Consider the following 13,147-nt stretch of genomic DNA (forward strand, 5'->3'; position numbering starts at 1 on the left):
TAATACGACCTTTTGGCCACTAGAGGCCTCTCTCATTCACTATGGATGCAACTGACCGAAATATAGCTGTCGGTGTCTAAAGCTGAAGTATACTGCTAGGACTGTATTGTAGATATGAGCAGAACTTGGATACGTTTTGTACATGTTACTATGCACAGTTCTACAACTGAGTTGGTATATTCAAAAGGGCCGACCAGTGTTGTACAAATGGCTATATATATTTTTTTTAAAGTCATTTACAGATCTCTATTAATCAAAATAACATTTTCTACATTTTTGTGAGAATAAGCGGGTAAAACAATAACTGTTTACTTTGTTATTTAAATCAAAAGCAAGTGATCACTTAATCTTATATGCCTTCATTTTAGATTAAACAAATCAAGAAACACAAGATGTCAAAATGATAAGTGGACCATCTATACAGCTATTTTCTCACAGGCATGGTTCATTACTTTTATAATACCATGTTCAAAACAGTTCAGGTCTTATTGCTATGTCTCTTGTTTTTATCTTATACAATTCTATAATGAATGAGAACAGAATGGGTTAAAGTGATGTTAGCTGGTTAGCATGTATAGTATACGTTGTTGAACTATTCATATGTTGTCTTGTACTACATTTCTGTTTTATTCCTACAATTTCCCTTCGTAAATACTGTACAAACTAAACTCCAGAGAAAATTAAAGTTAAACCTTGTAATAATTTCAAAGTGTGCCGTTTCACTTTTAATGAGGATCTCGTTACCCTCTGAACTGAAAGCCTTCATGAGAGCTTTTTAAACCAGATTTTTTCCCATTACTAATTCCTAAGAATAGAAAGTTAACAGGGCAGGTGAGAAAAAGGTTACGTTTCATAACACTATTTTAGGGGATAAAAAATAAATAATGAAATGTCCCCTCACTTTACCCACTAGATGGCCTCAGACAGTAATGCAGTAACCAGGGCCTGCACTGTAGGAATAGGGTGAAGTTGCTCCTAGACACTGATCTTGGGTCAGTTATGCATTTTCCATACAATTTGTTAAGCTTACGATTGGGGCAGCGAAATCTGATCCTAGATCTGTACCTACAGTAGTTGAACATTTACCCCGGATCGATATAGGTCTATGATGCCACTTAATATTTGCCTCCTGTAGCCATTTTATCAAAAGCCACAAAGAAAGACTCAGTTTAGGTCTACAATTCTACTGTAGCATTTGCAAAAAGACATTCAAGCATGTGGTACTAAAATAACTTGACACATACAGACAGGTAAAACAGATCAGAGACAAACTGGGAAAGTAGAGCAGAATGTAAGTGAGAAAAAGAGGAAAGTACAGAGCAGGAAAACACTAGAGAAAAAGAGTGAGGTCAGGTACTGACACAAAAAGAGTAAACACTTTTTACAACCAGCTGCCAGATGATGTTCTCTCTCTCTTTCTCTCTCTCTCTCTCTCTCTCTCTCTCTCTCTCTCTCTCTCTCTCTCTCTCTCTCTCTCTCTCTCTCTCTCTCTCTCTCTCTCTCTCTCTCTCTCTCTCTCTCTCTCTCTCTCTCTCTCTCTCTCTCTCTCTCTCTCTCTCTCTCTCTCTCTCTCTCTCTCTCTCTCTCTCTCTCTCTCTCTCTCTCTCTCTCTCTCTCTCCCTCTCTCTCTCTCTCTCTCTCTCTCTCTCTCTCTCTCTCTCTCTCTCTCTCTCTCTCTCTCTCTCTCTCTCTCTCTCTCTCTCTCTCTCTCTCTCTCTCTCTCTCTCTCTCTCTCTCTCTCTCTCTCATGACTATAATCTCTATAGTCCATCGTTGTAGATGAAAAATAACCTCTCAAGGCCAAATCAAACAGAAGTCAGAGAGACAGAACAAGTTTTATGTCCCTAATTATCTCAAGTAATTACAGTAGATGGATTTTTAGAGGTCCAATTAGCCTCAATTTCCAGGCTGCTATGGTCAAATCAATAACCAATCACATGGACAGTGGCCTTCACACCACAGGACTCAGAAAACCTCCAAAAGTACTGTAGTCAGTTGCCACTGAAAACGGCTCAATTTGGAATCCAATCACACAGTAGCCTTATCAAGCCTCACAATGGCAAGACATTTGCCGGGATTAAATGCAAGCCACGTTATATCGCGCAGTGCTCCATAACAGGGGATCCCAAACGTTTTCACTCAGGCTCCCCTTCCACCCCCCCCCGTGCGCGTGACACGTCTCTTTCTATGGGCACAAGCACTGTCTATGACACAAACTGTTCACACCCCTCTTGTTACCGGAGAGAAAACTTTGCAGGTTTACATTTTAGTCATTTAGCAGACGCTCTTATCCAGAGCGACTTACAGTTAGTGAGTGCATACATTTTTCATACTTTTTTAAACGCTTATTTTCTTGCAATTCTATTAGTTTTGACATGTCTAATGTGCATTCATGTGATATTTGAGTGACTCGAACATTACTACAAAATCTATGGGCAAAAAAAAAAACTAGCTAAAAAACGTTCGCTGACATGGGCTAGTTGATCTGGACATTTGACAAGTTATAAATAGCTCTAAGGTATGCAATGACTGACATGACAAGAGGCAAACTGATGATGCACTACCCAATTTCAAACCTTGTGCATTCTACTATAACAACTTAAGAGTAAGTTGAAGTTCCTTAAAAAAGAAAATAAATTAACATGCCCCACAGTTTGGAAGCCACAACTCTATACTATATAACATTGTAGCAATCCTCATTACAATTCCCACCAGTGGGTTAACTCTGTTTGGCGTAGGGTGTTTGCCTTTCATGCCAGCGACCCGGGTTCCCTGCCCCGCCGTTCGCTACAGTATACACCTGACAATGTGCCTTTTAAAGGCATTTTCTTCCGACGTTTGCGAATCAAATCAAGCTTTATTTATACAGCACATTTCAGACATGGAATGCAACAATGTGCTTCACAAGAAAAACCTAATAAAAACAATGAAAATAAAAACTGAAATATTTACTACACAACAAACATAAGAGGATGTTTTCGTTTCAGTCGCCTCCATCTCCTCTAACTGAAGCTAATTGTAGAGATTTTTTTCTATTGATAATGTAAAATCAACAGCCATACAGAAAGACTCATGTGAAGGTGAAATTACAGAGGAACTTCTGGATGCAATTAAAGACTTTAAGTCCGGGAAAACTCCAGGGTTGGATGGCATACCAGTCAAGGTATACCAAACCTTTTTTGATATACTCAGAGGACCGTTATTAGCATGTTTTAACCACTCCTATGTAAATGGTAGATTATCAGACACTCAGGAAGAAGGTCTGATTTAATTATTACTGAAACAGGATACAAGTGGAATATATAAAGTTGGAGGCCCCTTACACTTGTGTTGTGATGCAAAGATTCTAGCAAAATGTATAGCGCATAGAATTAAAAAGGTATTGTCGGACATTATTCATTCTAATCAGACAGGTTTTTTACCTGGAAGATACATTGGAGATAATATAAGGCAAGTACCGGAAACAATAGAACACTATGAAAAATCTGGGAAACCAGGCCTGCTATTCAGAGCAGACTTCGAAAAGGCATTTGATAAAGTACGACTGGGGTTTATATATAAATGCCTGGAGCATTTCAATTTTGGAGAATCTCTTATAAAATGGGTTAAAATCATTTATAGTAACCCTAGGTGTAAAATAGTAAATAATGGCTATTTCTCAGAAAGTTTTAAACTGTCAAGAGGAGTGAAACAAGGTTGTCCACTATCGGCATATCTATTTATTATGGTCATCGAGATGTTACCTATTAAATTCAGATCCAACAATAATATCAAGGGATTAGAAATCCAGGGCTTAACAACAAAGGTGTCATTGTACGCTGATGATTCATGTTATCTTTTAAATCCACAACTTGAATCCCTCCACAGCCTCATAGAGGATCTAGATACATTTTCTAACCTCTCTGGATTACAACCAAATTATGATAAATGTACTATATTACGTATTGGATCACTAAAAAATACAATTTTGACATTACCATGTAGTTTACCAATAAAATGGTCTGATGGTGATGTGGATATACTCGGAATACATATCCCAAATGAAATAAATGATCTCACTCCAATAACTTTTAATAGAAAGTTAGCAAAAATAGATAAGATCTTGCTACCATGGAAAGGTAAATACCTGTCAATTTGTGGATAAATCACCCTGACTCTTTAGTATTATCCCAGTTTACCTATTTGCTTATGATCTTGCCTACGCCTAGCGAACAGTTTTTGAAATTATATGAGAAAAATATATTCCATTTTATTTGGAATGGCAAGCCAGACAAAATTAAATGGGCCTATTTATAAAATGAATATGAATCAGGAGGACAGAAATGATTAAATATTAAAGCGATAGACCTATCACTAAAAGCTTCAGTCACACAAAAGTTATACTTAAATCCGAACTGGTTCTCTAGCAAATTAGTAAGATTGTCTCACCCAATGTTCAAGAATGGCCTTTTTCCCTTTATTCAGATTACAACCGCTCACTTTCTGTTATTTGAAAAGGAAATAATCTCCCAAATATCACTATTTCTAAAACAAGCCATAGAAAGTTGGTTACAATTTCAATTTAATCCTCCAGAAACGACAGAACAAATAATGCAACAAATATTGTGGTTAAACTCAAATATACTAATTGATAAAAAACCTATTTTTTTTGACAAAATGTTTAAAAAATGAATAATCTTCGTAAATGATATTATAGGTAGGACTGGTGGAGTTATGCCGCACATGCAGCTAATAAAAACATATGGAAATGTCTGCTCTACCCAAAATTACAAGCAAATAATTGCAGCATTACCGCAAAAATGGAAGAGGAAAGTGGAAGGGGGAAAAAGTAAGGAACTTGTCTGTCGGCCTTGCATTAAAGAACATAATTGGTTAAAGAAACTGTGATAAATAAAAATGTTAACCAGTTTCATTTAAGGACCAAAGGATTGACAGCCGTCCCATATAGATTGCAAAATAGTTGGGAAGAGATTTTTGACGTACCGATCCCATGGCATAGTGTTTATGAACTGATACGCAAAACGACGCCGGATTCAGAACTTTGAATTTTTCAATTTAAATTATTATATAAAATTCTTGCTACCAATATAATGTTATTTATATGGGGGATACAATCTTCCCAGCTCTACAGATTTTGCTGCGAAGAAACAGAATCATTAGATCATTTGTTTTGGTACTGTCCATTTGTAGCTTGTTTTTGGACACAGGTCCAGGAATGGCTAAAGGATTGCAATATTTACCTGGAGCTAACCCTGCAGATAGCATTCCTGGGTGATCTGAAAAGTCATAGTCAATCAATCAATAATATAATAATACTTTTAGCAAAAATGTTTATTTTCAATTTACAATCTGTAGAAACAATGAGAATAGAAAGGTTCAGAACTTTTGTAAAACATCACAGTACAGTTGAAAAATATATGGCAAATAGAAATCCAATATGGATGGTGTTAAGAGATACAGTGGGGAGAACAAGTATTTGATACACTGCCGACTTTGCAGGTTTTCCTACTTACAAAGCATGTAGAGGTCTGTAATTTTTATCATAGGTACACTTCAACGGTGAGAGACGGAATCTAAAACAAAAATCCAGAAAATCACATTGTATGATTTTTCAGTAATTCATTTGCATTTTATTGCATGACATAAGTATTTGATACATCAGAAAAGCAGAACTTAATATTTGGTACAGAAACCTTTGTTTGCAATTACAGAGATCATACGTTTCCTGTAGGTCGTGACCAGGTTTGCACACACTGCAGCAGGGATTTTGGCCCACTCCTCCATACAGACCTTCTCCAGATCCTTCAGGTTTCGGGGCTGTCGCTGGGCAATACGGACTTTCAGCTCCCTCCAAAGATTTTCTATTGGGTTCAGGTCTGGAGACTGGCTAGGCCACTCCAGGACCTTGAGATGCTTCTTACGGAGCCACTCCTTAGTTGCCCTGGCTGTGTGTTTCGGGTCATTGTCATGCTGGAAGACCCAGCCACGACCCATCTTCAATGCTCTTACTGAGGGAAGGAGGTTGTTGGCCAAGATCTCGCGATACATGGCCCCATCCATCCTCCCCTCAATACGGTGCAGTCGTCCTGTCCCCTTTGCAGAAAAACATCCCCAAAGAATGATGTTTCCACCTCCATGCTTCACGGTTGAGATGGTGTTCTTGGGGCTGTGCTCATCCTTCTTCTTCCTCCAAACACGGCGAGTGGAGTTTAGACCAAAAAGCTCTATTTTTGTTTAATCAGACCACATGACCTTCTCCCATTCCTCCTCTGGATCATCCAGATGGTCATTGGCAAACTTCGGACGGGCCTGGACATGCGCTGGCTTGAGCAGGGGGACCTTGCGTGCGCTGCAGGATTTTAATCCATGACGGCGTAGTGTGTTACTAATGGTTTTCTTTGAGACTGTGGTCCCAGCTCTCTTCAGGTCATTGACCAGGTCCTGCCGTGTAGTTCTGGGCTGATCCCTCACCTTCCTCATGATCATTGATGCCCCACGAGGTGAGATCTTGCATGGAGCCCCAGACCGAGGGTGATTGACCGTCATCTTGAAATTCTTCAATTTTCGAATAATTGCGCCAACAGTTGTTGCCTTCTCACCAAGCCGCTTGCCTATTGTCCTGTAGCCCATCCCAGCCTTGTGCAGGTCTACAATTTTATCCCTGATGTCCTTACACAGCTCTCTGGTCTTGGCCATTGTGGAGATGTTGGAGTCTGTTTGATTGAGTGTGTGGACAGGTGACTTTTATACAGGTAACGAGTTCAAACAGGTGCAGTTAATACAGGTAATGAGTGGAGAACAGGAGGGCTTCTTAAAGAAAAACGAACAGGTCTGTGAGAGCCGGAATTCTTACTGGTTGGTAGGTGATCAAATACTTATGTCATGCAATAAAATGCAAATTAATTACTTAAAAATCATACAATGTGATTTTCTGGATTTTTGTTTTAGATTCCGTCTCTCACAGTTGAAGTGTACCTATGATAAAAATTACAGACCTCTACATGCTTTGTAAGTAGGAAAACCTGCAAAATCGGCAGTGTATCAAATACTTGTTCTCCCCACTGTATATATATATATATATTTGCGAGAAAAAAAAAACATATGGGGGATTGGAAGTGATGCAGACAATTACATTGATGGAAGTTAAAATCTATCTGCAATATTAAAGCTGATCTACCCCCTAAAAAATAAAAAAAATAAAAAATAAAAACATAAAACATAAGAGGATAAAAAACAAAATTATAACAATAAAAACTGAATGACTAAAAAGCACCTTAAGGAAAAGCAAAGCTAGAAAGGTGTGTTTTAAATATGTCCACAGTTTCAGCCCCCCTCAGGTTCTCTGGCAGGCTATACCAGAGGCTGGGGGCATAGTAACTAAATGCTGCCTCTCGGACCTAGGCTTTGCGATAGTTAAAGGCCCGTTCCAGAGGACCTGAGGGACCTACTGGGTACATAACTTAAAAGCACGTCTGACATGTATTGGGGTACACAATCGTGGATTGATTTAAAAACCAATAGAAGAATCTTTAAATTAATTATAAAACTCACAGGCAGCCAGTGCAGAGACCTTAAAACCAGTGTAATGTGTGCTCTCTGTCTGGTCTTGGTCAGTACCCGTGCTGCAGCATTCTGTATGTTTTGCAGTTGACCAATGGCTTTCTTGGGTAGACCAGACAGGAGAGCATTACAGTAGTCAAGCCTGCTTGTAATAAAATAATGGATGGGTCTCTCTGTATCAGCCTGAGAGAGAAACGGCCTCACCTTGGCAATGTTCCTCAGGTGGTAAAAAGCTATTTTGGTCACATTCCTAATGTGTGATTCGAAATTGAGTTAAGTATCTAAAATAACACCTACGTTTTTTACCTGGTGTTTTATCTTTATTGCCTGTGAATTAAAATGTGTGGCAAGATTCTCTCTGTGCTTTGGCTCCAACAATAAGTACCTCGGTCTTGTCTTTATTTAGCTTGAGGAAGTATTTAAAAATCACTGATACAGTCTAATAATTGATCCGTGGAGCTAAAATCAATGTTGTGCTTTCTGATAACGCTGCCAAGGGGTAACAAATAAACTGAGCAGTACTGGACCCAAAATCAAACCTTGTGGAACACCACATGTGATTTCTATATTCTTTGAGTTATGTTCACAAAGGGTGACAAACTCTTGACCAATTAAATAGGTCCTAAACCAATTTAGAACTGGACCGGAGAGGCCAACCCACCTCTCCAGTCTATCCAGAAGGACATGGTCAACAGTGTCGAATGCAGCACTTAAATCCAAGAGCACAGAGAGCTGTTTGGCATCTGTGTTGGCGCTAAGATCATTTACCACTTTAACTAAGGCTGTCTCTGTGCTGTGGTGGGCCTGAAAACCAGATAGACATTTTTCTAAAATACATTTGGCACTTTAAAAATTGTTTTCGCTGTTTGAAAACCAATTTCTCCAGAATTTTGCTTAAGAATGGAATGTTGGAGATTGGCTGAAAATTGCTAAGAGCTGAAGAATCTAGATTACTTTTCTTCAGAAGGGGTTTCACCATAGCAGTTTTTAGTGCAGTGGGGAAAGTGCCACTGCAGGGAATGATTAACAATAGTGTGCACTTCTTCAAATATGCAATTAAAAACTGTTTTGAAGAAGGTGGTGGGGATAGGATCGAGAAGGCAGGTAGAAGGCTTCAGTTGTGATATCACTTCCCTGAGCATGTCTGTGTCAACCAGGGAAAATAAATCCATAGTGACTTTGCGTGGTAGGCTAGGGCACATATCATCAAACTTCTCATCAGGTCTTGCTTGTCTGATACCCAACCTAATGTTTGTCATCTTACCGCATCTCTGAAATATGCTGCAAACTCATCACATTTAGATGGGGAGGAAAGTTCACATAGGTTTGCAGGGGTAGGATTTATCAGGCCATCAATGGTTGAGAAGAGCACTCTCAAGTTATTCTGATTATTAGTGATCAAGTTAGAATAATGAGCCCGTCTGGCATTTCTAATTGCCTTGTTATATATGCCAAGTTGCTCTCTCAGAATATCATTATGGACCCTGCAACTTTGACTTTCTCCACTTCCGCTCTGCCTTTCTGCAATTTCTCTTTAATTTATTAGTTTCTTCACTCATCCAAGGGGCTCTCCGTTTGGATGTGACCTTTTTCAACTTTACTGGAGCTATGGTATCAATGGTTGCCCTTCATTTGCTATTAAAGTTCAACTAAATCACCACAAGAGGAAGGCAGAATAGGTGATGGAGTATTGTTCATACACAATAAAATCTGTAGCAACTTCAGAGGTAAGATAGCGTTTAATAATGTTTTCAGTATTACCCTGTAGTAAAAAATACACAGTGGTGATCAGATAAAGCAACATCAACAATAGAGGATATGTCAATAGAAAATAATCAATTCCAGAGTATGACTGCGGTTATGGGTGGGCCCAATAACATGTTTGATGAAGTCCATAGAGCTCAAAAGAATCATGAATTCTAATGGCCTTGGAGTCAGTCTCTTTGTCAACATGAATATTAAAATCACCCAACAATGATTTTATCATAGTTCTGAAGGACAATAGACAATAGTTCAGAGAAATCAGTAAAGTAAGTGGGGCAGTGCTTTGGTGGCCTATACAGGGTTACACAGCCATGTTTCAGTGAGAAACATGCAATCAACTTTGCGCTCAGTAATGAGGTCATTCACGAGAAAGAGCAATCACTAGTAAAACCTAACATTTAATAAAGTGCAGTATTCAATGAGTGTGGGCCACTCTTCCCCTGCGGCATCTGCCTAGAGGTAACCAATGGAATATCAACGTTACAACCAGGTTTTCTGACAGTCTCCAATCTATCAGAATGGTAGGACATGACAGTTTACACAAACTCACTAGAAGGCGGAGTTAAAGGAACAAATTAGGTTACTCACAACCATAGTGCCATTTCTATAGTTGATATGGTTTCCAAGTCCTCTGTTGCTTATTCTGACAGGGAGAACTGGACCACTACCAGACCCTGTCTGTCAGTCTCTAAAACAGTTTGTGATGTTGCTGGAAATAATCCTGGAACAACTGCGGTTAGGGTGAATCCCATCTCTGTTTGCTCCCACAGCAAATCAAAAGTTGTCACAAAAAGAGACATTGCTGTCGTTGCAAAGTTTCTTCAGGTATTAACTTAGGGCAAAGAGTCGTCTGAAATGTTCCAAACCCCTTCGGTAGCATGGGAGGGGGCCAGATAATGATTATCTTTCCTGTGCTAGCGAGGGTCTAACATAATTTTTTGTAGTCCTCGCCTAAAATAAAGGTCATTAAAACTGACGATGGTGTCAATATTGGAGTATTTTGCCAGAACCTTGGTCGGTCCACAGACCGTAGGCAGGCCAAAATCTCTCACCATCGAGCTGCCCACAATGATGATGGTCGTGATGGAATCCGATGGGGAAACGACCTGCTGAACTGTGATGGCCGTGGGGGAGGGTGCCACTGAGCGCCGCTGGCTGGTGGTATATACCCAGGATCTGTGCTGACTCCCGGGGCTGGTAGGTTCGTCTCAAGTGGGGCAAAGCTGTTTGATAGCTGGACCATGGTAAATGCTGTGCATGTCGGTTCAAGCGTAAAATGCCTCGAAAAGTATGTAACAATGCACTGCTCTATAACGCGCCTTGCATTGAATCCTGGTCACCCTCTAGCTTAAGGTAGTCAACATGCATGTTAAGGTATGTAAATGGGCGGAGCTGAGAGAGAAGGTCTCATGTACACAGCATTTCCTCTTGGCACCGTGCCCTAATGGGGTTATTAGCTACTGTACTGAAAATGTTGACGCATAATTCTGTTGTTGCCCCTCTTTGCCCGTCCAAGTCGTCAACATCCTTGAAACGTGACGAAATTCATCTTACAACTTAGTCACAGAACAGATGGCAATTGAGGCAAACCAGGTGACGCTCGGCTCACACAGAGTCGGCTGCCACCACCGTTTCAGAGTGAGCGCCAGCCAGGCAGAACAGACATAGCAAGCAGAACTCCATTGATATCTGCCGATATGGCAGCTCAAATTAAACTAATATACTTCAGGAACTAATCGATCACAACCAGTTACTGGGAGTCTGGCAGGAGTGAAGAAGACCATGTATTTCCCTGCAGCGGGTTATAATTGTGCTGGGTTTCTTTTTGTTTCACATTGTAAATGTCGTTTTGTTGAGTTTTCTTCATCCGATTCCAAGAACAATATGGTTTATGAACCGGCACCTGGTAAACCAGGTTTGATTGAACAAGGTGCTTGGTAATTTTGACAAGCTCAATGAAAACCTGCCCTCATGGCTTCAGCTTCAAGATTTTGTAATTTCGTCTATTGACTTTCATACACCGTCTCTCTTTTCCTTCCTTCAATCTCAGTTCATCCCTCACCGTCTCTTCCCCCCTTTACCTCTCTGTCTGTTCTCCAGGCTGAGAAGAGGAGCTGGATGGTGACAGAGGGACTGTGGACAGTCACTGATCTTATTTGGCTCCTGTGTGGAGGGGAATTGACTTGGGGAGAGAGGACGAGCAGCCAACCCAGGGGAACTGCTGGGATGTTATAAGGGAGCCAATCAGAAAGGCCATCGATTAGCCCACTCTCATGTCACAGTCGCTGACCACATCTCATCCCCAATCTCAAACTCTGTTCAGTTGAATAGGCAGGAGATTGGATCCTCCCTATCGCTTAACCTCCCTTAGAACTGGAACATTTGTGGATGTAGTTAGTTTTTCCCCACAGAAACGTAATGGGAGGTAGGCTATCTCCTCTGATATAAAACCGCTGCAGTCCCTAAGTGTACAGTCGACAGATGAGCTTCAGGACCACCTCAACATTAGTTAGGGCAAATATAACCTAATAAAATGAGGAATAATGAGTGTGTAACATAGGTTGCACTTCATAGGATGACACATATGGGCTGAAAGGAATAGTTATTTATGTAACGAATGTTACATATCCATTAAAAATCATTTCCCTGTTGTAGATAGTTACTATTTTATACCCTAGGCCTACGTATGCACTGCAAGAACACTACACGCAAAATGGCGATCCTGCATTCGTGTTGAGTTATGAATTGCGGGGCTGCACACGTCTGCGTAGTTGCTACGCAACAGTATTTTGTTTAGCTTCTTTTAGTTCTTCAATGCGTACGTATGGTATAAACTAGGGTGTCCACTTTAATTACAGTCAGTATCCAACCTAGGTTCCCTTCATTAAAAATATCTGACTGTGTGATCCTGCCATTGACAGCACTTTAGGAGCAGATGGCAAAAATAACAACAAAAAAGGTTCTTGAGCTGACAGTTAATGACGGCACTAACCACAGCCACCCACACACATCTCTTATGTAAGGCACGACCCATTAGTACAATTAGCCTAATAGTCCTGCACAGTGGCTCTATGAATAGACAAACCATAACCAACACTGTATTCAGAACATTAGTATTGATATGTCAAAATAAGGATTTGATCCTTTCTTCTCCTTTGACAACTCATATCAACCCATCAGACCTGGGATCAAATTGTATTTGACATCTTTCAAATACTTGAGGGTTTTCCTGAGTATGCCTGGGGTGACAGATGGGCAGGGTTTGCACATTTGGGTCAATTCCATTGGTTCCATTGTGCCAGCACAATCAAGCACAGGTGGTATTTGAAAGATTTCAAATACTATTTGAAACCCAGCCATCTCATCTGCGCTGTCAACTAGAGGCATGGGTCGAGTTCCTGCCCGACTACATTGCAGACATGCCAGATCGTACAACGCCCGGACCGATATTTAACATACACTACATGGCCAAAAGTATGGAGTTGAACATCTCATTCCAAAATCATGGCCAATAATATGGAGATAGTACCCCCCGTCGCTGCTATAACAGCCTTCACTCTTCTGGGAAGGCTTTCCACTACATAAGGAATGGGAGAAGGTCTCCAGTGATTGTCTGAAGAAGGGAGGAGGGGGATGGGGTTGAGCGGGGTTGTCGGGGGGGTCGGACCTCACTAGTCTGAGGATTTCATCTGGAGAGAAAAAGGTCAAGGTGTAGCGTAGTTCTGTGTGAGTGGGACCAGTGGACTCAATAAGCTGAGTGAATGAGGAACAAATGTAGTCAACCTTCTTTTCAGTGGTTGACAAAGTTGTCCGCAGAGAGGGA

This window comes from Coregonus lavaretus (assembly GCF_964263955.1).
Source record: "Coregonus lavaretus genome assembly, chromosome: 21".
In the NCBI taxonomy this organism is placed as follows: domain Eukaryota; kingdom Metazoa; phylum Chordata; class Actinopteri; order Salmoniformes; family Salmonidae; genus Coregonus; species Coregonus lavaretus.